This window comes from Apium graveolens, chromosome 8 (genome assembly GCF_009905375.1).
Source record: "Apium graveolens cultivar Ventura chromosome 8, ASM990537v1, whole genome shotgun sequence".
Lineage (NCBI taxonomy): Eukaryota > Viridiplantae > Streptophyta > Magnoliopsida > Apiales > Apiaceae > Apium > Apium graveolens.
Genome location: NC_133654.1, coordinates 164,315,079 through 164,342,866, shown reverse-complemented (window position 1 = coordinate 164,342,866; position 27,788 = coordinate 164,315,079).

The window sequence follows — 27,788 nt, the reverse complement described above, 5'->3', positions numbered from 1 at the left end:
GGTAAAATTAATCCCAAAAATTTCCAAAATAATTTTAATATTCTCAGAATATTATAAACTTCATAAAATATAAGTCTCGTAATTTTTGAAGAATCCTGGAATTAAATACGGATTTTACAAATAAATACAATCAGAAAAGAATTTAAAGATAAATAATTAATAAAATATTAATTTCTCAATTTTATAAAATCTTATAAATAATTATTGAAATTATAAATCATAAAAACAATTTTAGAGATAATCCAAATATTTATGTAAATAAAACTGCAATAAAATCATTTTTAAAAGCGAAACAAAACAATACAACTCAATAATTAATTACACAATTCCACCCTATAAATCAATAAATCACACATATATAATAGAGAACAACACACCACTGTCAAAACCAATACACATATTTTATTTAATTAATTATTAAACAATTACACTTTTAAAATATTACAAAATATACGAGTCTTATATCCTTCCCCCTTAAAAGATTCTGTCCCCATAATCTGACTTAACTAAATAAATGAGGATATTTATCAAGCATGTTTGACTATAACTCCCAAGTAGACTCTTCTACTCTAGGATTTCTCCAAAGGACTTTCACTATGGGGATTGACTTATTTCTAAGGACTCGCTCTTTACAATCTAAAATTTGGATTGGTTGTTCCACATAGGACAAATCTGGCTGAAGCTCAATTGGTTCGTACTCTATAACTTGATTTGAATCAGGAATATATGGCTTCAACATGGATACATGGAACACATTATGGATATGCTGCAATTGCGGAGGTAATGCTATCTCGTATGCGACCTTCCCTATTTTCTTTAAAACCTCGAATGTAACTATGAATCTAGGGCTAAGCTTACCTTTCTGACCAAATCGCACTAATCCTTTCCAAGGTGATACTTATAGCAATACCGGTGACCCTACTTCGAAGTTCATGTCTTTTCGATGCAAATCCGCATTCTTTCTCTGTCTATCCTGGACTGCTTCTAACCTTTTACGAATCATTACCACTGCATCTTTGGTCTGCTGAACCAGCTCAGGACCTAACATTTTCTTCTCTCCTACTTCATCCCAGTACAATGGTAACCTACACTTGCATCCATATAAAGCTTCGTAAGGAGGCATTCCAATGCTGGCATGAAAGCTATTATTGTACGAGAACTCAATCAAAGGTAAGTGTTCATCCCAATTTCCCTTAAAATCCAAAGCACAAACTCTTAACATATCCTCTATGGTCTGGATTGGTCTCTCACTTTGACCGTCCGTCTGAGGATGATAGGCGGTACTCATATTCAGCTTGGTTCCTAAACATTTTTGGAACTTGGTCCAAAACCTTGAATTGAATCTTGGGTCTCGATCTGATACAATGGACACAGAAACTCCATGCTTGGTCACTATCTCATCCAAATACAACTTAACTAGCTTTTCTAAAGAATACCTTTCGTTAATCGGGAGGAAATGTGCTAACTTTGTCAATCTATCAATGATTACCCAAATAGCGTCGTGATTAACTCTTGTCTTTGGCAATCCCACCACAAAATCCATTGCAATCTCTTCCCACTTCCACTGGGGAATCTCCAAAGGTTGTAATAATCCACTTGGTCGTTGATGTTTTTCTTCTATCGTCTGACACACGTGACATTTGCTACCCCAACTTGCAATATCCTTCTTCATTCCTGTCCACCAGAAGTTTTTCTTCAAATCTTGGTACATCTTAGTGCTACCAGGGCGGACTGAGAGTTGTGCGCTTCGTGTAACACCTCATTCTTCAGTTCTGTCACATTGGGAATCCAAATTCTGGAGGAGAATCTAAACGTACCTTGGCTATTCTTTGTGGTACACAATTCTTCTCCTGTCAAAGTGTCTAATTCTTGTTCCATAACTCCCTCTTGACGTCTTTTAATCTTATCCATCAATGCTGATTGAAAAGTAATCTCGTATAGTTGCTCCTTATCTTCTCTTGGTACTCGAACTTCAATTTCCATCTTTTCTAAGTCTCGTGCTAACTCTTCTGCAATCTGAACTATATTTAGTTTCTCTTTTCTGCTCAAGACATCAGCCACCACATTGGCTTTACTTGGGTGATAGTTAATGGAACAGTCATAATCCTTGATTAACTCTAACCACCTTCTCTGTCTCATGTTCAAATCCTTCTGAGTCAATATATACTTTAAGCTCTTGTGATCAGTGTATATTTCACACTTTTCTCCATACATGTAATGTCTCCACAATTTCAATGCAAATACTATAACTGCCAACTCAAGATCATGGACCGGGTACTTCTGCTCGTGAGGCTTTAGTTGTATGGAGGCATAGGCGATGACTTTATCGTGTTGCATCAGTACACAACCTAAACCTTTCATAGAAGCGTCACTATAGATCACAAAGTTTCCCATCTCATCTAGCAATACTAGTACTGGGGCTGACACTATTCTCTTCTTCTGTTCCTGGAAGCTTTCTTTACACTTCTCTGACCAAATGAATTTCTCATTCTTCCTGGTTAGCTTGGTTAATGGAGATGTGATCTTAAAAAAATCCTTTACAAATCTTCGATAATATCCTGCTGGCCCAAGAAAACTTCTCACTTTTGTCGGAGTCTTCGGTTGCTCCCACTTGGATACGGCTTCAATCTTTACAGGGTCTAGCTTGATACCTTCCTTGCTTACCACATGTCCAAGAAACTGTACCTCTTTCAACCAAAACTCACACTTGGAAAACTTTGCATACAATTGTTTTTCTCTCAGCCTTTGAAGGGAAATCCTTAGGTGTGTTGCGTGATCTTTTGGAGTCTTTGAATATATGAGGATGTCATCAATAAATACAATAACAAACTTATCCAAGTACTCCTTATATACCCGGTTCATTAAATCCATAAAAGCCGCTAATGCATTGGTCAATCCAAACGACATTATCAAGAACTCATAATGATCATACCTTGTTCAGAATGCAGTTTTGGGTATATCTTCAGTATTGATCTTTAGTTGATGGTAGCCAGATCTTAAGTCAATCTTTGAAAAATAGCATGCTCCTTTAAGCTGATCAAACAAATCATCGATTTGTGGCAAATGATACTTTTTTTTATCGTCAACTTGTTCAGTTCCTTATAATCAATGCATAACCTCATACTTCCTTCCTTCTTCTTTACAAAAAATACTGGAGCACCCCACGGAGAAACACTTGGTCGGATAACTCCTTTATCCAACAGTTCCTAAGTTGTTTGGCCAATTCCTTCATTTCCACTGGAGCCATTTGATATGGAGCTTTAGAAACTGGCTCTGCTCCTGGTATCAAATTAATGGAGGACTCTATTTCACGATCAGGGGGTAATCCTAGAAATTCTTCTGGAAAGACATCGGGATACTCTCTTACTATGGGGATCTCATCCAAAGTAGGGGTCTTTTTCTTAGTGTCCACCACATGAGCCAAATATGCTTCACATCCTTGATGTAACAATTTCTTTGCTTGCAGTACTGAAAGAAACTTCTTGTCCTACTTTTGACCTTGATAACTTATCCTTACATTATCTGTTGTATACATAACAACTTTCTTTTTTTTTGCAGTCAATATTTACCTTATATAGAGACAACCAATCCATGCCTTAAATAACATCGAATTCTCCTAATTCAAAAGGTATTTGTTCGGCGGGAAAGGAATGTCCTAAAATCTCTATGGAGCACTTAGGACAGAATTGACTTACAGGAACTTTACCCTTATTAGCCACCTCTATGGTCAAAGGTTCATCTAAGTCTTCCAACATTAATTGAATTTTGTTCACACAATTTATGGATATAAAAGATTTAGATGCTCCCGAATCAAATAGAACGTTAGCAGGTACGGAATTAAGAAAAAGCGTACCTGCAACGACATCGGAATCCTGAGCCGGAGATTTCTTAGTCATCTTAAAGGTTCTAGCTCTAGCGGTACTTGTTGCTGGTCCTTGGGACACACTTCTTCCTATACTGCCCTGAGTAACTGATATGCAATTCCTAGCAATATGCCCCACTTTGCCGCAGCTGAAACAAGTTACTCTTTGGTTCTCAGATTTGCACTTGGTGGAATAATGACCCTTCTAGCCACACTTAAAATAGTTGACGTTCTCTTTGCACTGACCACTATTCTTCTTTCCGCATGTCTTGTAGTCGATCACTGGCTTGTTAAACTTTGTCGGGGTAGAACTAACTGAGGTAGTACTGGGCCTAGCTTGCGGGAAATTCTGTCTGCTGAACTTCCTGTCTTTATTCTTTCCAAAGCATCGCTGAAACTTCTGGCTTACTTCTTCTTGTTCTGACTTTGCAGGTCCATCTTTAAACTTTCTTTTCTTCTCACCTTTTTCCTTAGCAGCTAACCTCTGGTCACTTTCTATTACTAAGGCATCCTGAACTACCGAAGTATACGTCTTGAGTTGTAATGCTACAACTCCACTCCTAGTCTTTGGCTTCAATCCTTGTTGGTACCACTTCGCTCACTGAGCTTCCGTACTCACATACTCTGGTGCTATATGAGCCAACTCCGTGAACTTGGCTTCGTACTCTATAACACTTCTGTCTCCTTGCTTCAACTCTAAAAACTCCATCTACATCTGACTCTGGAGACAATCCAGAAAATATTTTTCCAAGAACAAATCTGTGAACCGGGTCCAGGGGATGAGACCTTCTCCTTATAACGCTCGCGTAAACTCCTGCCAATAGTTTGAATCAATTTTCAGAAAATTACTAGCATAATTTGTCTTTGAATCCTCACTCACCTTGGTGAGTACAAAAGCCTTCTCCATTTTCTTCAGCCAGATCCTGGCAGCAACAAGATCCACTTCACCTTTAAATTCTGGGGGTTTCACAGCCTGAAAGGACTTAAAACTAACAGCTTGGGTCGTCCCCCTCATCTGGTGCTGCTGTTGGATTTGCAGCTGCTGCTAATAAATTTGCTGCTGTTGTTACTGTCTGAGCTGCTGTTGTTGTTGTTGCTGAAATTGTTATTGCTGCTGCTGGAATTGTTGTTACTGTTGGGCCACCTGAGTAGACTACTGATGCAACAAATCTATCAATTCACTCATGGAGGGATCCCAGTAGATCCATTATTGGGTTGAGAATTCTTCTTTAGTGGCATTCTCCTGAAACATAGCAGTCATATATAAGAAAATGGATTGCTCCAAACAGTTTATACATATGTATCAGGAGAGGGTTGCCACTAAGACAATATCCTCATCCTCCGATAATTGGATCCATCCTGAGTGAATGATTATATTCTAGAAATACCAGCAACAAAAGCAACAATAATAGTAACAATAATAATAACAACGCACAAGTATATAAGTAATAACCCCAATTTTTGGAAATTTTTGAAACCCTTACGAATAGTGTTTTTGCTGAATGGGAAAACTTTTCATGCCACACTATGTAGGGGTTCTGTTATGGATATTCTGAGATTTTATTAGTACTCTATATGGCATATAAGTGTATGTAAAGATCGTCAGAATCCAATTCTGAACACTTTGATTTTTCCCGGAAATCCACTAGATAAGAAAAGAATTGAGTATAAGGTAACAAGATAAAAAGGATTTAAATTAAAGGATTATAAGAGAGGATCATAAAAGGAATATAATATATTGAGAAAGGTTAAGGGAACCTAAGTAATAAGATCCCGGGTATGATCCCTCAAACGAGAAACGAGAACGAAAGTTAAGCGAACCGTATAACAGATCAGTGGTCATTAGGCAAACAATTAGAAGCTAATCAAAGAAATTAGAGGGGATGATGTCATCCAACCAATGAGAAGAGGGCAAGAAAGGGATGATGACATAACAATGTGATGTAAGCATGACATAGGAGGGAAGGAAGTGTGGTTGAATGATAACCACACAAAGTCAAGGTTAATTAGGTAATTAACCTAAAAAAAATCAAAATCCAACCAACCAAGCAAAACATTTCATTTTTCACCAAACAAAACACAAGACCCTCCATTTCTTCATGAAGCTCTCGGCTTCTTTCTTAGCAAAATGAAGATCCAAGCTCCACCACTTACTATTTAGCAAGGTATTTATCTAAGCTTCCCCATGGATAGTTACATACTTCCTATAAGTTTAAGCTTCTAATTCCAAGCCAATCTTTTTCTATAAATCATGGAAGAAGATGGTGAATAGTGTTTTTCAAGAACTAAAATTTGTGTTCTTGAAGTTTTGTTTAGATTAAGCTTGGATAAGGACTTTAAGGGTGATTCCAAGCCATTCTCTTGATTCTCCACTCTCCAAGGAAGGTATAAACTCCAAACCCTAGCTTTAGTTTTGAATAATTAGGAATGAATATGTTTGATATAGTATATGTGAAGCATGATCCTTGTTTGTTTAAAGTTTGGTTGAGTTTGTAGAGATTGGTTGGTTTGGTGGTATTTTTGGAGTTGTAATCTTGATAATTAGTTAAAGAACCTAAGTAAAGCTTTTAGTTCATGTGGGGAATAAGTATAAATTGTTAATGTTGAGTGTTGGGGCTGTTATGATATAGTTTGGATGGAGTTTTGATTGGGTTGTGAAGTGGGGTTGAATTGTGGTGGATTTGGAATGGTATAAATTTGGGAAATCGCGTAAATGTAGCCGTCGTAATGTCCGATTTACTTTAGACTGCTTTTGTTCATAACATTAGGACCCGAGAACTCCCTGCTAGGTTTTGACCATTGCCATGTTTAGATAGTTCATGTTACGAGCTTCGTTTTGATATGTAGTTCGTTTTATTCCGATGTACGGTTTAGGAGAAACGGCCATTTTAAGTAACGACGTTTCGCGAACGAACCCTTACCCCTCGCCTTACTTTGAAACATAGGTTAAAGACCTTAAAGACTAATTGAAGTATGAAACATTTATTTAAGGTGTAATAGGCAGTTGGTAAGACACTCGCGAAGGAATCGCCTTAAAACTCGTAATGGTTAAATTATTAAAAATGGTGGAGCCGAGGGTACTCGAGTGACTTAAGAGAATCACTAAGCGCAAAGCGAGCGTTAGAGTCTAAGTTGGTTAATGTATAGATTTACAAGTGACTTTGGTTTAATTCCAACTTACTTGTTGTTTATAGGTTACCAGACTCGTCCCGAGCCATTCGTAACCCCCAGTCGCTCAGGCAAGTTTTCTACCCGTTATACTGTTGTTGTGATGTATACACCTGTATATGCATTATCTTGTAATAGATGCATGATGGTTATATTAGCAAATTCTTGCGATATATTGTAGCATGTGATATGGTACATATGCATGCCTGTTTCGTATTCTTGCCATATATCTGTTGGTTAAGTTGATAATACCTATGCTAGAGAATAGCGGTAATTTGCATATACCCTTAGTATAGGGACCCAAAGGTGAAAATATTTTCTAAAATCGGGAGTCGAGGATCCCGAGTAGATTTTATATAGAAAAAATGACCAAAATACCTCTTTTTAGATGTCCTTTTTCCCAAAATACCCATTCTGGAAAAAGGTGCCCAAAATACCCACTAGATACTCCACCGATACTGGAGTATCAGGATAATACGCCAATTTCAATGGAGTATCAGGATGATACTCCTTTATCAGTAGAGTATCATGGCAGATACTCCTCTGTCAGTGGAGTATCAGTCCGGATACTCCTTTACCAGTGGAGTATCGGTCTTGATACTCCTTTCCCAGTGGAGTATCACTTTTAATTTTTTTAATAAAATATTTTTAAAAAATAAAATTAAAATTTTAAAATTTTAGATGATACTCCACTGACAAAGGAGTATATGGGTGGATACTCCATTGACAAAGGAGTATATGGGTGGATACTCCACTAACAAAGGAGTATCATCCTGATACTCCCATGTCACTGGAGTATCCACCGGTTACTCCACTGAAAATGGAGTATATGGTGGGTATTTTGGACAGCTTAAAATTCTGGTGGGTATTTTGGGCGATTATTATTTAAAAATGGTTATTTTGGTTTTTCACCCTTTTATATATATATATATATTTATATATATATTTGGTTATAGTTTTCAAAACTATTAATCGAATAAGGTTTATTCGATAACTTTATTTTATTAATGAATATTATCTTGAATATTCATTCGAGGACTTATGACTCCTTTATATTATTTATTGAATATTACTTGGATATTCATTTGAGGATGTATGACTCCTTTATTTTATTTAATGAATATTATTTATAATATTCATTCGAGGTATTATGACTCCGCTTATTATTTATTAATATTCTTTATTTTATTAAAGAATAATGTTCGATAACCAAACTTACTTTTGATATTCAAATAAAGATATTACTTTCGTATAAGTATATCTTTGATTATTTACTATTCATTTCAAGTATAAGTTTTACAATTTCTACTTCAATTATTTTTATAAAAATTATTCTTTATGGGAATATTATTTAAATAATAATATTCAGATATTTCTTTATATTGAGACTGATTTACCTTATTAAATCAGCATTATTCCAAACACTCTTCAAAGTGTTTTCAAGTATTTAAAATGATTTTCAAAAGTTAGAGCGGATCCCAAAACTCATTTTTATATTTAAGATCTTCCTTTTAAAAAGGGGATTTAAATACTCGCTCAAAATCGGAGGGATCTGGCTCTGTGGTGTATTTTATATTCGCAACAAGGTTGTTGTCTTGATAAAAGAGTTTTTGATTACTTACCCAACACTCGGGAAGTAAAATTCTTGGAACAAGTTAATCCATTAACAGGCATCGCCTGGGAAATATCGGTGAGTTTTCCTTTCCAACTAGATACGACTTCTTGGTGGAGCCGTATCAACATGTTTCTACTTGGGGAAAGTGGGGACGAGCTTTACATTTCAGAGTCATGGATTTCATCTGAACTAGGAGTGGCGTAAGTGGTCGAGTAGCGCCGGCCCAGCCTTATTATATTGGCCCAAATGGCCTGGAAGTTCCATTAAGGCGGTCCATTCCTTAGGAGTTCAGTGTTCGGTTGACAAGTAAATCCGACAGGTTCTCCTCTACATGTAGAAAATGGTTGGGTTGTACTACTACGACTGATCATCGTAAGTGGTCTTCCTGGCGCGGCAAACTCCCGTAATGAGTTCATCATCCAATTGGATATTTCTGCAACACTACCCAGAGCACTTCGATAGAAAGGCTACGATTGGGCGATTGTTGAGTGTTGGTAGGGTCAAGTTTTCAAAATGATGTTTGTATCAAATGAAGTATCTCGTAACTTCATTTTATTTTGGTGATATTTTAAAGATTTAATCTATTCAAATCTGGTCTTGTAGTCTCATCTATGTGATGAACTTTTAAAACTAATTATAACTTGAACGGTGGTAGTTCAAGTAGTATTTGGAAAAGATATAAGTATATTGGAGTATCTTGTAACTTCATCTTTTAAACTTATATCTAGTAAATGATTATCTTATGCATGACAAATATTTTCAGAAAAACGTTGAGACAAGGTTAGATATATGAGATCACCTTGCAACGATATTTTTATACAGTTATACACTGGAACTCTGTGTGTATTATGCATGGAAGAGGACTTCCAATATTTTGAAAAGTATATATGTATATATATACTGAATATTTTGCGACTTCATCGCATTAAGATATCAACTTGGTTCATTTCTTTTGACCAAGACTTTCATGAGTACTATGAGAAGGCTCATATATTGTTAATCATTATACATAGTATTTTGGTGGGCTTGCTGCTCACCCTTGCTTTCTTCTTTCATCACACAACATCAGATAGACAAGATGAACAGGACCAAGCTCCCAATTCGCGAGCGGATAGGAAACGTTCTGCAGTTTCCTATAGGCGTTGATGTCGCTGTAGCTGAGGTAGGAACTACCAATAGGCTAGGCTTTCAACTTTTGATGTATCAGATTATGTATATTTATGAATTGTAATAATGGCAAAGAAATGTAAATTTATTCAGAAAACCTTTTAAGGTGTATTGGCAGATAATTGTGGAATAAAATGACTTGTGATTATTTTTGGATGTTCATCTCTGAGACTATAACGTGTGGTGTGTGTGTTTATTGTGGGGTCACAGTACAGAGTAGTTGATTAATTATTAAGATTGGGTGTTATTAAGGGAAATGGAACTCGTGATAACCCGGATCCCCGACCCCGGATTTGGGGGTGTTATAGAAGTGGTATCAGAGCTAAGCGTTATAAACCTCAGAGATGAAGTGACGTTAAGATAATAAGTACACTAAGATAAATAAGAACTCTTGCCAAGTTCATAGTCGGACTACCTAATGTAGTACTGACAGTTAAAACCCTTATGGGAACCCTTATAAATATCGTGATAGGAGCGTAGTTCGTTATCATATATGGTAGCGGGACTCCGAACCCTGAGGTTGAGGACCAACAGCGCGATGATGTTTTATTACTAATTGGAGATCGGATTGTAGATCCGATGGAGCGTCCTAATACAGGACCGGATGATGTTCATATTGAGGATGTAGCGGTTGAGGATGTTGTCCTAGAAGGGATAGTTGCTGAGGAGGATCCCGTGGAGGATCCTGACAAGAATGAATAAAGAACCACCGAGGAATTGATGACCATGGTTAGGGAAACTACCAGAGGTAGGATTGGCCGGTCACTACCGGAGGTTCGTTCAAGTTTGTAAAGATAGTAGCCCCTTTAACGCGGCTTACTCGTAAGACTGAGAAGTTCGAATGGACAGAGAAATGCGAGAACAGCTTTCAAGAACTGAAGCAAAGGTTGGTGACGGCTCCTATGTTGGCGTTGCCGGATGGAAAAGGAGATTTTGTGATGTGTAGTGACGCTTCACATAAGGAATTAGGGTGCTTCATATACAGCACAACAAGGTAATCGCGTACGCGTCAAGACAATTGAGGTAATATGAAATTCGATATCCCCACCCATGAGCTTGGGCTCGTGGCAATAGTTTTGCCCTAAATATTGGAGGCACTACTGGTATGGATAGAAGTGCGAGATTTACACAAACCATAGGAGCTCTAGTACATTTTTACGTAGAAAGAGATCAACATACGCCAGAGGAGGCGGTTAGAGCTAATCAAGAATTATGATTGGGAGATTCTTTATCATTCGGGGAAAGCTAATGTGGTGGCTGATGCCCTTAGTAAAAAGGAGAGACTCAAGATGATAATGTCTTTGGGAGAGTTTATAAGAGATTTTGAGAAAATGGAAATAGAAGTGAAGGTAACCGGAGCCGGTACCGAAAAGCTGTTTGAGATCGCTATGCGGTCTGAATTATTGGAAAATTTATTATTGTGCCAAGAAAAAGTGATGAATGAAGGCAGAGAGCCAACAATTAGATAAAAGATTAATACCGAGAAAGATGATAAGGGAATAATGAGGTATTCCTACAGAATTTGGGTTCCAAATGTTCAAGAGCTTAAAGATGAGATCTTAGATGAAAGCTAGTTTGAGGAATAAGATTTAGAGCAAAACCTGAATGTGATAGGCAGGGAGGTCGCCATCAATATAGAATGAACCCATAACATAATGAAGTGGAAAATGAGAATTTAAAATGTATAAGATAACCCCAAGTATGGGAGAAGGATGAAACATTTCATACTAAGGAAACAGAAAGTCGAGTAAGGAAAGGAGACCCGAGACGGCACTCCTATACGGCAATTCATGGACCTGTCTAAAAAGAACTTAGACTATTATCCCCAACCACCACCCTGAGGAGACAGTGCGGTGAGAAATTCTTTCAGGACCTATAAGTCGCTAAGCTCTCAGAGTTCCAAGGAACAGGTTGACCCAGTCGAGGCAAGAGCCTGGCTAAAGGAAATATAGGAATCATTGGAGATTCTAAATGATTGACGAATCACAAAAGACTGTTTTTGTCACTTACCCTCCTAAGAGAGAGACCACTCGCTGGTGAAAGGCCAAAGAAGGCACGGAGCAAGAGATTATAATAAACTGATTTAAGTTCAGTCAATTATTTTCGAGAAAGTAAATCCCAAGGTTATGGAGGTAGTGTAAAAGATTTAGAGCCAGAACAAAAGCGGACGAGTATGATGAATTATGAATCTAAGTGGTAAAAGTTGTCAAGATTCGTTCTGGGGACACGAATCCAGAATGACGAGATGTTTGAAATCAATGCTTATGTTGTGTTGGTTCATGAATTAACGATAAGAGAAAGGAAAATAAAAAGAAACTGAAGTGGAAAGGAATATAAAGGCAATAAAGTTTGAGGAATGATAAGGGAGTTGGGTATGAGGAAACCCTAAAGACTCGTAGCAATAGAAATAGAAAAGTATGTAATCGTCAGGATGAGGGTGATTCACCATGAGTTAAAGTTGATGATTGAAGGAATACGAGATACATATATTTTATCCCCTGTAAGTTGGGAGGATTTGAGGAAACCTTGAAATAGTTCGAAGGATAAATAATGAGACGCGGATAGATTGAGGAGACAAGGAAGTAAGAAATTAGGAAAATTGGATGAAGGAAGTGACCTTCAAGAATGTGAAGTGTAAGACCGGTGGCTTGATACCCAGAAAGGGGGACGCCGGGTATGAAAGATATCCCAACATTGAGGTGACTGTTGAGATAAACAACAAAAGTAAATAAGGAATTATTAAGAAGAGGTTCACGTTGAACACGACCAATATCTTCCAGAACATCCTTGTTATCGTTACCAAATTAGGCTAGAAAAGCGGATAACCGTTGTTATCTTTTGGAGGCCATACTTATTGACCTCATTTTGAATACAGATGTTATTGTGAAATTAGGCATATACTATCGAGGTGGGAATGATTGAATGAGACACCCTTATCAGGGATATATGACTTGATTTATCCATAGAAGGATGCATGTACCTTTTTAAAGGTGGAATTAAGGATAGAACATCGGTAACTTAAAACGAATCCTAGGGGAATGCATAAAGGTTGGCATTTCACCCTTAATAGGGACAGTATGAGTTTTGACAGTATGATTTGGAAAGGGTTAAGGTAACAACAACCTTTAAGGATCAGTGGAGAAATTTTTCAGAAGTATATAGACAATGATTCTGGTATTAGTAAATGGTATTTTGATATGCCCTATATCTAGGGAATACAGGAGGAACAATTCAAGGATAACCTAGAGGTTTTACAAGGAGAAAGGTAATATTCAAAATTATCAAGAATAGAAATTATGATAAAGGAAATGTGACGTAATTATAATGATGCCAAGTGGGGCACGTGTTAAACCACGAGAAAGTATGGATCGAACCAGTAATGGTCGAAATTGTTCAGGGCAATTAGGACTTAAGATAAAAGATGTTCTAATTATGATTGAGAGTTAGTCGTGACAGTGATTAACCTCTAAAGACTGAGGCAATAACTTATGGAAAAATGGTGATATTTTTTTTTATTTTTTTTTTCTCACCAGATTTTAAGGAAAACATCTTCACATAAGCAGTGATTGAAATGAGGTAGAAAATTTATTTGGAGGTGGTTAAAATGACATTGACTGTAAGGAAATTTTACTATCAAGAAAGGCCAAAGAGGTGGCCGACACTTTAAGTGTAAGAGAACAATTACAGGCACTCGTGCCAGAGGAATACAGTGATAATGGTTGAAGCCGTGAAGCCGTAAAGGTTGTATTATGGTTTGAAAGATTGACATTCCTTCTGATGACTGTGCAATACCCAACCGTAATAGTAGTTTGGTAAAGGTTTAATTTGTGTAATCGCCATGAGCGGGCTATTTATCTTAGCCATGGTTATAGTTTTCAAAACTATTAATCGAATAAGGTTTATTCGATAACTTTATTTTATTAATGAATATTATCTTGAATATTCATTCGAGGACTTATGACTCCTTTATATTATTTATTGAATATTACTTGGATATTCATTTGAGGATGTATGACTCCTTTATTTTATTTAATGAATATTATTTATAATATTCATTCGAGGTATTATGACTCCGCTTATTATTTATTAATATTCTTTATTTTATTAAAGAATAATGTTCGATAACCAAACTTACTTTTGATATTCAAATAAAGATATTACTTTCGTATAAGTATATCTTTGATTATTTACTATTCATTTCAAGTATAAGTTTTACAACTTCTACTTCAATTATTTTTATAAAAATTATTCTTAATGGGAATATTATTTAAATAATAATATTCAGATATTTCTTTATATTGAGACTGATTTACCTTATTAAATCATCATTATTCCAAACACTCTTTAAAGTGTTTTCAAGTCTTTAAAATGATTTTCAAAAGTTAGAGCGGATCCCAAAACTCATTTTTATATTTAAGATCTTCCTTTTAAAAAGGGGATTTAAATACTCGCTCAAAACCGGAGGGATCCGGCTCTGTGGTGTATTTTATATTCGCAACAAGGTTGTTGTCTTGATAAAAGAGTTTTTGATTACTTACCCAACACTCGGGAAGTAAAATTCTTGGAACAAGTTAATCCATTAACAGGCATCGCCTGGGAAATATCGGTGAGTTTTCCTTTCCAACTAGATACGACTTCTTGGTGGAGCCGTATCAACAAGTTTTTACTTGGGGAAAGTGGGGACGAGCTTTACGTTTCAGAGTCATGGATTTCATCTGAACTAGGAGTGGCGTAAGTGATCGAGTAGCGCCGGCCCAGCCTTATTATATTGGCCCAAATGGCCTGGAAGTTCCGCTAAGGTGGTCCATTCCTTAGGAGTTCAGTGTTCGGTTGACAAGTAAATCTGACAGATTTTCCTCTACATGTAGAAAATGGTGGGGTTGTACTACTACGACTGATCATCGTAAGTGGTCTTCCTGGCGTGGCAAACTCCCGTAATGAGTTCATCATCCAATTGGATATTTCTGCAACACTACCCAGAGCACTTCGATAGAAAGGCTACGATTGGGCGATTGTTGAGTGTTGGCAGGGTCAAGTTTTCAAAATGATGTTTGCATCAAATGAAGTATCTCGTAACTTCATTTTATTTTGGTGATATTTTAAAGATTTAATCTATTCAAATCTGGTCTTGTAGTCTCATCTATGTGATGAAATTTTAAAACTAATTATAACTTGAACGGTGGTAGTTCAAGTAGTATTTGGAAAAGATATAAGTATATTGGAGTATCTTGTAACTTCATCTTTTAAACTTATATCTAGTAAATGATTATCTTATGCATGACAAAGATTTTCAGAAAAACGTTGAGACAAGGTTAGATATATGAGATCACCTTGCAACAATATTTTTATACAGTTATACACTGGAACTCTGTGTGTATTATGCATGGAAGAGGACTTCCCATATTTTGAAAAGTATATATGTATATATATATACTGAATATTTTGTGACTTTATCGCATTAAGATATCAACTTGGTTCATTTCTTTTGACCAAGACTTTCATGAGTACTATGAGAAGGCTCATATATTGTTAATCATTATACATAGTATTTTGGTGGGCTTGCTGCTCACCCTTGCTTTCTTCTTTCATCACACAACATCAGATAGACAAGATGAACAGGACCAAGCTCCCAATTCGCGAGCGGATAGGAAACGTTCCGCAGTTTCCTATAGGCGTTGATGTCGCTGTAGCTGAGGTAGGAACTACCAATAGGCTAGGCTTTCAACTTTTGATGTATCAGATTATGTATATTTATGAATTGTAATAATGGCAAAGAAATGTAAATTTATTCAGAAAACCTTTTAAGGTGTATTGGAAGATAATTGTGGAATAAAATGACTTGTGATTATTTTTGGATGTTCATCTCTGAGACTATAACGTGTGGTGTGTGTGTTTATTATGGGGTCACAGTACAGAGTAGTTGATTAATTATTAAGATTGGGTGTTATTAAGGGAAATGGAACTCGTGACAACCCGGATCCCCGACCCCGGATTTGGGGGTGTTACAATATATAAAAACTGAACACCATAATAAAGCAGCTACTATATAACAACCAACAGAAATCCAACCGGTACAACTGAAATCCAACTAAAAACCATCCGAGTACACAACAAGATTGACTGTCATAGCAACCTCCGCCTACTACGAACTACAACAACATAATGTACATATATAAAGAAAACAACTACAGAACTCCTGGAAACCAACTCTGAGCTCTGTCTATCACTACTGCAACTCTCCTTGAACCACTACCACTGCCACCGATAGAGCCTAACTCGAGCACCAACCAGTTAACCAGGTCCTGGTACTAAATGGCCCTGAACTCTTAGCTAATAAAAGGGTCAACAGACCTAGCTCTCTCAACAACAATCTGAGTCAAAGATCTTACTCGTACCTAAATATCAGGTGAAGGGGCAGGGATGCCCTGAAAAGGTTCAAGCGGTATCTGGTCAAGATGCGCGGCCAGCTTCGGGCTCTGCTCTCTAATGAAAGACCTGTTCATCGCCCGGTGAACATGATAGGGAATCGGGGAAGAGATACCGGTAGGAGCAGATGGAGGAACCGGAGGTCTAGGGGAAGAAGAATTAGGACCACAACCTGGTGGGAAATCCTTAACAGCGGATACTAATCTCCGTACCCAACAGGGACGAGCACTAGGTCCAGGGATATTTCTCGGTACAAACGGGGACTATGTTAGTTTTCTGGATATAATTCAAGGTATACAATTTTCATGATACTTTTCACAAGCTGAAGATGGAGCTGATATCGTGGATGTACCCGCCTTAAAATTGAGAGGTACATTGTCTAGCCAAAGACAATAAAGAAAATCACTCTTGGGAGGTAACCCAATATTGTTATAAATTTTGTATTATTATTATTATTATTATTATTATTATTATTATTATTATTATTATTATTAATTTTATTATTATTATTATTATTAATATTCTTGTTGTTATTGTTGTTTTTGTTATTGTATTAACTAGATATTTTTATTTATCTCCCGCAAGATGCCTTGATAAATTTGTGTGAAGTGTTTCAGGAATAAATATTATAAAAAAAGAATAAAAAAAGTTTGGAAGACAAGAAGTTTCAGTTGGGAGTGCGCACAACCTACCTGCGGGGTGGGAAGTCCCTGTAACTGTGGTGTACAATCTTTCTGTTTGTTGGTTGCTTCACTTCGCTCATGCACTTCACTCTCGCTGCTCATGCACTTCACTCACGCTGCTGTCTCCTATTACTTATTAGGCCCATTAACCAGAATGATGTGTGAATCTAATTAAAAACAAAAAAAATCAGAATGCTGTGTGAATCTAATTCAAAAAAAAACATGTTGCTCATGTGTTTACTGTGCTGCACATGTCCTTGTTACATTATGTGGTCTTTAATTTATATTTACTGGAAGTTGGGCCTGCAATTGAACTACTTTGAGGCAATATTTATTACATTCTTTCTTCGGAGCGAGCACTTCATGTGACGGCCTCAACCCCGGGGTCAGGAGTTGACGTCACTAAACACGATGATCTACAATATAAACTACAAGATTATTATTATATTAACACAACCTCAAACCAAGATCCGATCCAGGTTCAAGTATGATTCAAGTTACTCATTATTGTAAACCATTTATTCAAAAAGTCTGACACACTAAACTTATTCAACAACTCATCAAACCGCACATGGTCTAATACTAACCACCCTGAGGAGCCGGGTCCTGAAGGGGCTGAGACGCGGTTCTGCCAAGGTCTGACTGGTTTTCTAGGCATCTGCGATATATATATATATATATAACAGGTTGCAAGGGTGAGCACGTAATCGTTCAGCAGTACCAACATATGAATATCAAGATAAAAACAGTAAAGTAAATAGTTATAGGAACAAAACTATAAATCATCATGAAATCTGCAATCTGTAAATCATTTCAAGCGACAGTAAATAAAGAAACCGGATATCACTGACTAGAATGCTCTTAATAAAACATACTTAGTTGTGTGTTGTGTAAGTACCAGAGTCCAATTTTAGCATGCTATTCACATTTATTATTCACCTGTATCAATCATTTATTCCCTTACGAGAATCTCAAAGCCAAATCAGATACGTAACGGATATGTGAAGACCACTGATCAGGCAATCAACACCAGATGGCTCCAACTGCCATACCACAAACCTGTTCTGGAACTCAGAGACTAGCTAGGTCTCTGACCTGCTGGACTAATCGGTTATGTAATGTGCGCAACCGAATTAGCCTCTTATGCAACCTCACTAGGCCACTCTGGCCCCTATGTATTCCATATCTGATTGTTTTATCCAGTTTTCAAAACACTTGTACCTATCCCATTTTAAAATCATTCATTTTACAGAACACATAAAATCTTGTTCACAAATCATTTCATTCGGGATAGGTACTTTTCGAAGTTACTTTTCCCCAAAGCAGGTTTAAAAATAGTTATTTATAACTACAGGGGATACGTAACTTAAAACGTTTCTGTTCCTATACGAGAATAAGTAACAGTTTATTCATAGGTTTTGAACCATAAAAGAACGGTCAGGGGTACTTGCCTTGCAATGCTTTACAAAAACCCTAGGTAGCTTTCACGCTGACTTTGGTCCTTGCGAATGGGATCTATAGTAACAGAATACCCCAATTAGTTATATCGAGATGCTTGATATCCTTGAATCCTAATAACCCAATTCGATAACCTGACTCGTATATTGATTATACACATAATCACGTAATCCGTATTCATATAAGGGTAGAACGTTTGGTATTACAAAGTAAGTTTCTCGTATTTAAAATAAATATTTAGAAAAGTTTTGACAGCGACTCCTCTATTTATAAGCCTACCCATCGAAACATCATCAACGTCAAACCAACAATCACAATCCATAACACAAATTCCAGCACGACTTTCAAAACAACAATTCATTTTCATTTCAAAATATAGTTTTATGAATCATTTTATTTATTTATTTTATAATTTTAGGACTCGGATAAAAATCATCATTGTACACCGTCCACTCGTAAAAATATTTATCGCGGACGACACAAAATTTATTGGTGCCCGAAAAATATTCAGGTATCCGAATAAATTCTACCGATTATTCAAAAATATTTCCCGCATGAATTTTTAATAGAACGAATATTTATTCAAATATTTCCTGCATAAAAATGAATTAAATCAGGATTTATAATAACCAACAAACTGCATGCATTCGGCCCAACAGTAGAGGCCCAAACTGCAAGGCCCAAAACCATCCCAACAGAGAAGCATGAAGCACATACGCACAAACATAGTGGATATTGATTTTTAAAGTCTTACTCCTTATAAATGTTGTTTTGTTAAGATTAAACCCTTGCATGCTATTTTACCATCAAGATACCTTAAGTTTAGTACTTGCATGTTGATTTTAGCACTTGCATGTTGGATATAATACTTGCATGTTGATTTACAAGTGATTTTCTAAGTAGAGACTATACTTGTTAATTTTGTGCTTTGGTGTTTGACTTGTATGAGATGCAGGCTGTGGTTTTTGATTATAAAATGCTAGATAAAGTATTCCAAGATGATAAGTGATTATATTCAGTAGATATCAAATGATTATTTTGGGGTTATAGTTTGAATTTTTCTTAAAAACTCGAGGACATGATGTTACTATTATAGTTGATCTTTTAACCTCTTGATACTTTATTTTTGTGAGTTGTATGCTATGATCCCTTTGATAAAATGATAGTTTAATTTATATATGATAAAATGAGCTTAAGGTCAGTAGGTGTCATGAATTTACCATGCATGCATACTTCGAATTCTTGCTTAAAAATGCTAAGTGATGGTTTGTCTTGTGATGTGTTACCTTACTTGTTTTTATAAGAAAATTTATGATAAATAAAATTGCAAATAAGCCTTATATGTTGATAGTCAGTAGGTATTAGTGTATGTTAGGACTTTCCTTGGTTGGTTATGGACGATTGGTCAGAATGTGGAGGTGTTTATGGACGATTTTTCTGTGTTATGACAGGACTTTACTTATATATTCTGACATGATTGGTCAGAATGTGGAGGTGTTTATGGATGATTTCTCTGTGTTTGGCAATTCATTTGATGAGTGCTTGCAGAATCTAGGAGACATTCTTAAAAGGTGTGTTGAGACCAACTTGGTTCTCAACTGGGAGAAATGTCACTTTATGGTGTAACAGGGCATTATTCTTAGGCACAAGGTCTCTAGTAACGGTCTTTAGGTGGACAAATCCAAAGTGGGGGTCATCAAAAATCTTCCTCCACCAATTTCTGTTAAGGGAGTTCGCAGTTTTCTTGGTCATGCGGGCTTCTACAGGCGGTTCATCAAGGACTTCTCAAAAATTTCTAAACCTTTGTGCAATCTTCTGAAGAAGGATGTCCCGTTCAAGTTTGATGATGAGTGCCTAGCTGCTTTTGATTTCTTGAAGAAGAGTTTAATCATGGCACCTGTCATAACTGCACCTAATTGGAATGAACCTTTTGAGATGATGTGCGATGCAAGTGACTATGCAGTTGGAGCAGTTCTTGGGCAGAGAAAGAACAACATATTTCATGTGGTCTACTATACTAGTAAGACCTTAAATGGTGCTCAACTGAATTATACTACTACTGAGAAAGAACTTCTGGCTATTGTCTACGGTTTTGAGAAGTTTCGATCTTATCTGCTTGGGAAGAAGGTGGCAGTTTTCACTGATCACGTTGCAATTCGATATCTCATCTCGAAGAAAGACTCGAAGCCTATATTGATTAGATGGGTTCTTTTGTTTCAGGAATTTGAGTTGGAGATCAAGGACATAAAAGGTACTGAGAATCAAGTCGCTGATCATCTTTCTCGTTTGGAAGATCCGAGTGCAACTTCACTGGATAAGACATTGATAAATGAGTCTTTTCCTAATGAGCAGCTGTTTGGAGTGCAAGTGGAAGAACCGTGGTTTACAGACATTGTGAACTACCTTTTGAGTAATATCATGCGTCCCGACTTGTCGTACGCTCAAAGGAAGAAGTTTCTTCATGAGGTGAAGTGGTACATGTGGGATGAACCATATCTATTTTGCCTGATTCGAACCATGTAATAGAATATGACCCAATCGAGATTCAGCCAGATTTGTCTTTTGTAGAGCAACCAGTGCAGATTTTAGATAAGAAAGAAAGGGTGCTTAGGAATAAGTCTGTATCTTTAGTGCGAGTCTTGTGGAGGAATCCCAAGGTTGAAGAGTCGACCTGGGAGTTGGAAAGCGAAATGCGATCCAAGTATCCTCATTTGTTTTCCTAGGCTGATTCTGAGGACATAATCCTGTTAAGGGGGAAAGATGTAATAACCGGGAAAATTATGTGAATATTATATGTTAAATAAATAAATATTATGTATTTTATAAATTTGAAGTAATTATTTCCATTGTATGAGATGTTATGGCTGTTATGTGTATTTCTGTGCGAGCCAGAAAATTTTTCGATTGATCAAAATGTGTTTAAACTGCAATTATATGAATCGATATGCAATTCGAACTCTTATTTATTCGCATATTTATTAAGGTACTCGCTTTATTTCATTTTACGCATGTTCCCATACATTTTATGTGTTATTGGGATTTTCTGGTAATTTAGGGATCGTTTCCGTTTTTCAAAAATCAACGGACCGGGACCCCACCGGCACAAAATCGATGTTTTTATTTTTATAAAATTATTCTTATTTCAAATACCCTTTATTTTTGTATTTTTTAATTATTCGCAATTTTCGGGGAATTTTGACATTAATTTTTTATTTTATCATTTTTAAAATTATTCCCCGTAATTATTATTTTGGGGCCCTAATTATTATAATTAAGGAAGTAAAACACCCTTAATTTATTTTGGGGATATAATTTCAGATTTATATAAATACCTGAAACTGATTTTATTTATTGATTTTTATTTATTTTATGTTATAAAAATTCAGAAAATTCATAAACACCAAGAACAACTTTGGGGGTGAGAATTTCTTCCTTAACTTCAATTGTGATTTTTGATCGATTCTGGAAACCAAATCAGACGTGCTAGTAACCAAAATCTTCCTCTCGAAGAGAGCTTTCCATTGATACCAATATCTTGATCTGAGGTACAGTAAATCGAAAAGTCGATTTTTATCTTTTTATTCTTGAAAATCGTTTTTGTTTTTGGATGATTCTGGGTTGATTTTGATGTTACAGACAGTTTTAGAATGATGTTTAGAGTCGATTTATGTATAAATTTGCATCGTTTTAGTTCGAAATCGTGTTAGTCGAGTTTTGGGTTTTAATATTTTTATTTTGATTTTCTGGAGTTGTTGTTGATTGTTAGATGTTAATGATATGATGGATGGATTCTAAATTTCTTCAGCTTTAATTTCGTATATAGATTGTTGATTTTGGTTCAGAAACGGTGGGGATCGTTTTCGTCGGAAAACCTTAAAAGGTCCGCCGACTTTAATGGTTTTATTGCCGGAGAAATCATTCCGCTGAATGATACTCGTTGATGTGGTGGTTACTGTGTTTCTGGGTTGATACCAAATGTCTGGGCAGGGAAAACGGGATCGATTGGCTGCGTTTTGGACAAATTAGGACTCGCCGGAGTCCGACAAGAACCCGCCGGAATCTGGGCTTATTCCAGAAACCCGCCGGTGTTCAACCGGACCCGGCCGTGTTCTTCGTAACCCGGTTTAAAAACCCGGGTTTGATCCCTGAAACCCTAACCTCAATTCCCCATTTCTGTTTCCCAATTTTTAATTTTAAAAATATTTCAAAAATCTTTTATTCTATTTTCAAAAATCATTTTAATTATTTCTAAAAATAATCTATCAAATTGTGACTCTAAAACAAAGAAAAGAAAAAAGCGTATTTAACAGATTATTTTAAATTCTAAAAATTATTTTCTTAATTGATTTAAATTCCTAAAATTATTTTCTTTAATTATTTTTAAAAATTCAATTTGATTTAGTTATTTATAATTAATTTTAGTTAATTATTTATGAATTTAATTAATTGATTAAAAATCAATTAATCAATTAATTTTATTTATAAATAATTAAATAAATATAAATTATTTATAATTAATTTAAATAATTTCTAAAAATTATTTTTAAGGTTTTAAAAATTATATTTTGGTATTCAAAAATCAATTAATATTATTATTAATTGATTTAAATCTATTTATTTCTTATTTTAGTCATAATAATTAAACCGTTGGTCCGTTTAATACAAAACGAACGCGTATAGACTCAGAAAAATAATGCGCTTTCAATAAAAATACTTTTCAGTCCTAATTTCTTTTGTATTGCAATGTCATTTGATTTGTGCATCCGTTTGAGTCGGTATTTGATCGATAAATGCTAATATTGACCTAATTTTAATTCTGAACGCCTTAGGACGTATCTTTTAATGATCTGACTTATGTGTTACATGAGATATGTGATTACGTGTTATATGAATGCCATGATTATGTATTACGTGATATGTATGCTATCTGTTTACAGTTTTAAAATGCCATGCTTAGTTATAAACGATCGGGTAGATGTCAAGATGTATAGTTACGTCCATTGAGTTTGGTTCTGTCATTTAAGATAGTCCTTTTGTTTATAGAATCGAATAGCAAGGAGTGCGGTCAGGTGTTAGACGGAGATAGTAGCCAGCAGCTATAAGCAGAGTTATAGAGAAAGGTTATTGAGCATACCAGGCAAGTACCATTAACTTCACTTATTGTTCAGGTGACGTTTATTTCGAATCATATTATGCAAGTACCTATATCTTCATTTATCATTCAATTGATATTGACTCTGAACTTTATTCTTTCGATTTCCATACTATTCTAAGTTCAGAATGGTTAAACGTTTTATATTTTGCTATAAATTACTCTATACAGTGGAACGTTGAATTGAGGTTAGCGAATAACTAATTGTTCTATTTATTTTGCCATCAATTGTTAAGATAACTCTGGACCATGAGAAATGGAGAGTTATATGGTTAAGGATGTCCTTTGGTTCGGCTCCTTTGATTAAAATGTTTTATGGATTGGATGAATGCGTAAGTGACCGGGACGGACGGTCCAGCGGAGGGCTATTTTTATGTGTTGTATGAAATATTATGACACCATTGTTGCCACAGGCGGGTATATTGCCTTTTTATTTGAGTACTCGTATTTTGGGGACATGTTTCTATGAATCATGACCTTGTGCTATCACACGGGCTGATCAGCATGTGATAGTACGTCCGTCGGAGTTAGATTCCAATCTAAAAATTATCGTTTATTGTTGATAGCTTGTGAAGCTTTATTACTGATCAAATATTACTGCTTTTATCCTTTTGTTCAGTTATTATCAGAATGTGGTTTATCATTTCAAGTACATTTTATATTGCTTGCTGAGCATTTCTTTTGCTCATACTTGTTTATCAATCTAATCTTTCAGCTAAGCCAGAGCAGGCTTGAGATCCAGGTTTGGTCAGAAGTCGAGTGCTTGTAAATAGTGGTGTGTATTCCAGGTAGACTGTTTTGGGACGCTTGGATAGTCTAGAGGTTTGTAATAAAATTTGAATAATCTGTAAAACTAATTAGACTTATGGTTTGAAATAATATTTGATTTGTATTAGTGCCTGTTCCATACTATAACCTGTGATCGATCCAGTGCAGGTAAAGGGGTCGTATTTATTATATTATTCCGCTGTGATTATTTTATTATAATTTAGTGGCAAGTGACCCCCAAATCTAGACCCCGGGTTTGGAGGGCGTCACAGGTTGGTATCAGAGCTACAGGTTATGGTCACTGAAACAGGCGTAGGATTGTCATAGATGAGTCATAGAAAGATCACATAAGATAGGCGCGTGTAGTTTAGCTTTTATAGGATTAAATTTAGGTTATTGGGTTAGGTTATAGTTAAGTTATTTAAGTGCCCTGTTTTGCGTTTAGCTTTAGGCCTTGTGTCATTGACCTGCTATTTTGTTGGTTTAGTTAAGATTTAAGCAAGGATTTAAAAGGGTTGGATAATTTGGAGTAAATTTTCTTTGTGTTATTATTCTTGAGATAATAAGCAGGATTATGTGATAATCATGTCACTTGTGTTAATATGGTAGCAAGTTTATGATATTATGGGAAGAGATATTGTTTGCGAATTTTGATATTATAAGGAATTGCTACATATTGACACAATGCTTGACAGATTATTATATATGTTGCTTGCTCTTTTACCAAAATAATGGCACCAAAGAGAAGGAATAATTCAGGAGAGGGTAGTACCGAGAGCCGTACAGATCCAGCGATTATCCAGATGTTGGGACTGATGCAGCAGCAGATGTTACATCTTAAACAGCAGCAACAACAGCAGCAACAACAACAGCAACAACACCACATGTAGTGACTTTTAAGCAGTTTCAAGCTGTGAAGCCACCTGAGTTCAAGGGAAGTGCTGATCCTGTGGAAGCCAATGCATGGCTCAAGGAGATGGAAAAGGCTTTTGAATTAGTCGGAGCAGGAACTAAACAGAAGACCAAGTTTGCAAGCTACTTTCTGAAGGGCGAGGTGAACTATTGGTGGGAATCCACGCGGGCATTAGAAGGAGGTGAGTTTATAACTTGGGAGAGATTCACAAAGTTGTTCTTGGAGAAGTACTTCCCGAGGTATATGAAGAACCAAATGGAGATCAAATTTTTGAATCTGACCCAGGGTGATCTTACTGTGGCTGAGTACGAGGCTAAGTTTACTGAATTGGCAAGGTTTGTGCCAGACCAGGTTGATACAGATGAAAAGAAAGCAAGAAGGTTTGAGAAGGGATTGAAATTTTGGATTCAGAACAGAGTCGCCATGTTTGAGTTGACTTCATATGTGGCAGTGGTTCAGAAAGCAATGGTGATCGAAAGTAAGAGTGACATGTCTCAGAAAGGAAAAGATGGGAAGAAAAGAAAGATAGAAACCTCAGAAGGAGGTCAGCAGCTAAGTAATTTCCAGAGCCGTTTCAACAGAAGGCCAGAGTTTCAGGGTAATAGGAATATGGGATTCAGAAGACCACAATCAGGAAATGGAGGACAAGGCAATCGTTTTCAGAATTCAAATCAGCAGAGGCCCAATCGTCCACCAATACCAGATTGTCAATTTTGTGGTAGGAAGCACTTTGGGAATTGTAATGCTAATGTGACGTGTTTCAAGTGCGGCAGGAAGGGACACTTTGCTAATGTGTGTCAGAATCAGACTCAAGGTCAGAATGTGGGAACTGGATGTTATAAGTGTGGAAAGCCAGGGCATATTTCCAGAAATTGCCCAACACAAGGTACGACGAGCAACACCCCAAGGCTTACAGGTGCTCCATCTCAGAATGTTCCAAGGATTGAAGGACCACCAGCAAAGGATTAACCAAAGGCCAGGACATTTAACATGACTATGAAGGATGCTAATCAGAGTTCAGACGTGGTTGCAGGTACGCTTCCAGTCAACTCCGTAGATGCTAAAGTTCTATTTGATTCTGGAGCTACAAGGTCATTTATTTCTCAAGATTTTGTCGATAAAATGCATTGTGAAGTTAAGTTGTTAGAACAAGCATTAATGATAGAGTTAGCTAATAAGGACCAAGTTTTTGTCGACCGAATATGCCCGAGGTGTGATATTGAGATAGGAGGACATCATTTCTATGCCAACTTGATACCTTTTAAGTTGGGAGAATTTGATGTTATTTTAGGAATGGATTGGTTGTCAGAAAATAACGCTCAGATTGATTGTAAGAATAGGAAAGTAAGACTTCAGACCTTGGGTAGTAAGAAGAAGGTGATATTTAGAGGAAATAGGTAAGAGAAGAAGTTCTTAACGATCGCTCAAGTGAAAAAGTTATTGCGTCGGAATTGCGAAGCATATTTGGCCCTGTGGTAGACACCAGCAAAGAAGTTCCAACACTAGAAGCGATCCCAGTTGTCAACGAATTTTCAGATGTCTTCCCAGACGATCTGTCAGGATTACCTCCTGATAGAGAAATTGAATTTGCAATTGATCTAGCACCTGGAACAGAACCAGTTTCTAAAGCTCCGTATCGGATGGCACCAGTGGAGATGAAAGAATTGGCAACTCAACTGCAAGATTTTTTGGAGAAAGGAGTTATAAGACCCAGTGTATCCCCATGGGGCGCACCAGTACTGTTTTTCAAGAAGAAGGACGGGAGTATGCGACTGTGTATTGACTATCGAGAATTAAATAAGCTCACCATTAAGAACAAATACCCATTGCCGAGGATCGATGATCTGTTTGACCAATTGAGAGGCGCTGTATGGTTTTCTAAAATAGATTTAAGATCCGGATATCATCAACTGAAGATCAAGCCTGAAGACATTCCAAAGACCGCGTTCAGAACCAGATATGGGCATTATGAGTTTTTAGTGATGGCATTTGGATTAACCAACACACCAGCAACTTTCATGGATCTGATGAATCGAGTATTTAAGAAGTATTTGGATAAATTCGTGATCATGTTCATAGACGACATCTTGATCTATTCTAAAACAGAAGAGGAGCATGTAGAGCATTTAAGAATAGTTTTGGAGATACTGCGACAGGAGAAATTGTACGCAAAGTTTTCTAAGTGTGAATTTTGGTTAAAAAAAGTACGATTTCTTGGGCACGTGATTAGCAATAAAGGAGTGGAAGTGGATCCGGCAAAGATTGAAGCCATAATCGACTGGGAGAAGCCAAAGACACCAACAGAAGTATGAAGTTTCATGGGATTGGCAGGTTACTATAGAAGATTTGTGCAATATTTTGCGTAGATAGCTACGCCATTGACAAAGCTCACCAGGAAGAATCAGAAATTTGAATGGGACGCGAAATGCGAAGAAAGTTTCCAGGAATTAAAGAATAGATTAGTATCTTCTCCAGTACTAGTCTTGCCAGACGAATAAGGAAATTTTGTGATTTATAGTGACGCATCATACAAAGGATTGGGATGTGTTTTGATGCAGCATGACAAGGTGATAGCC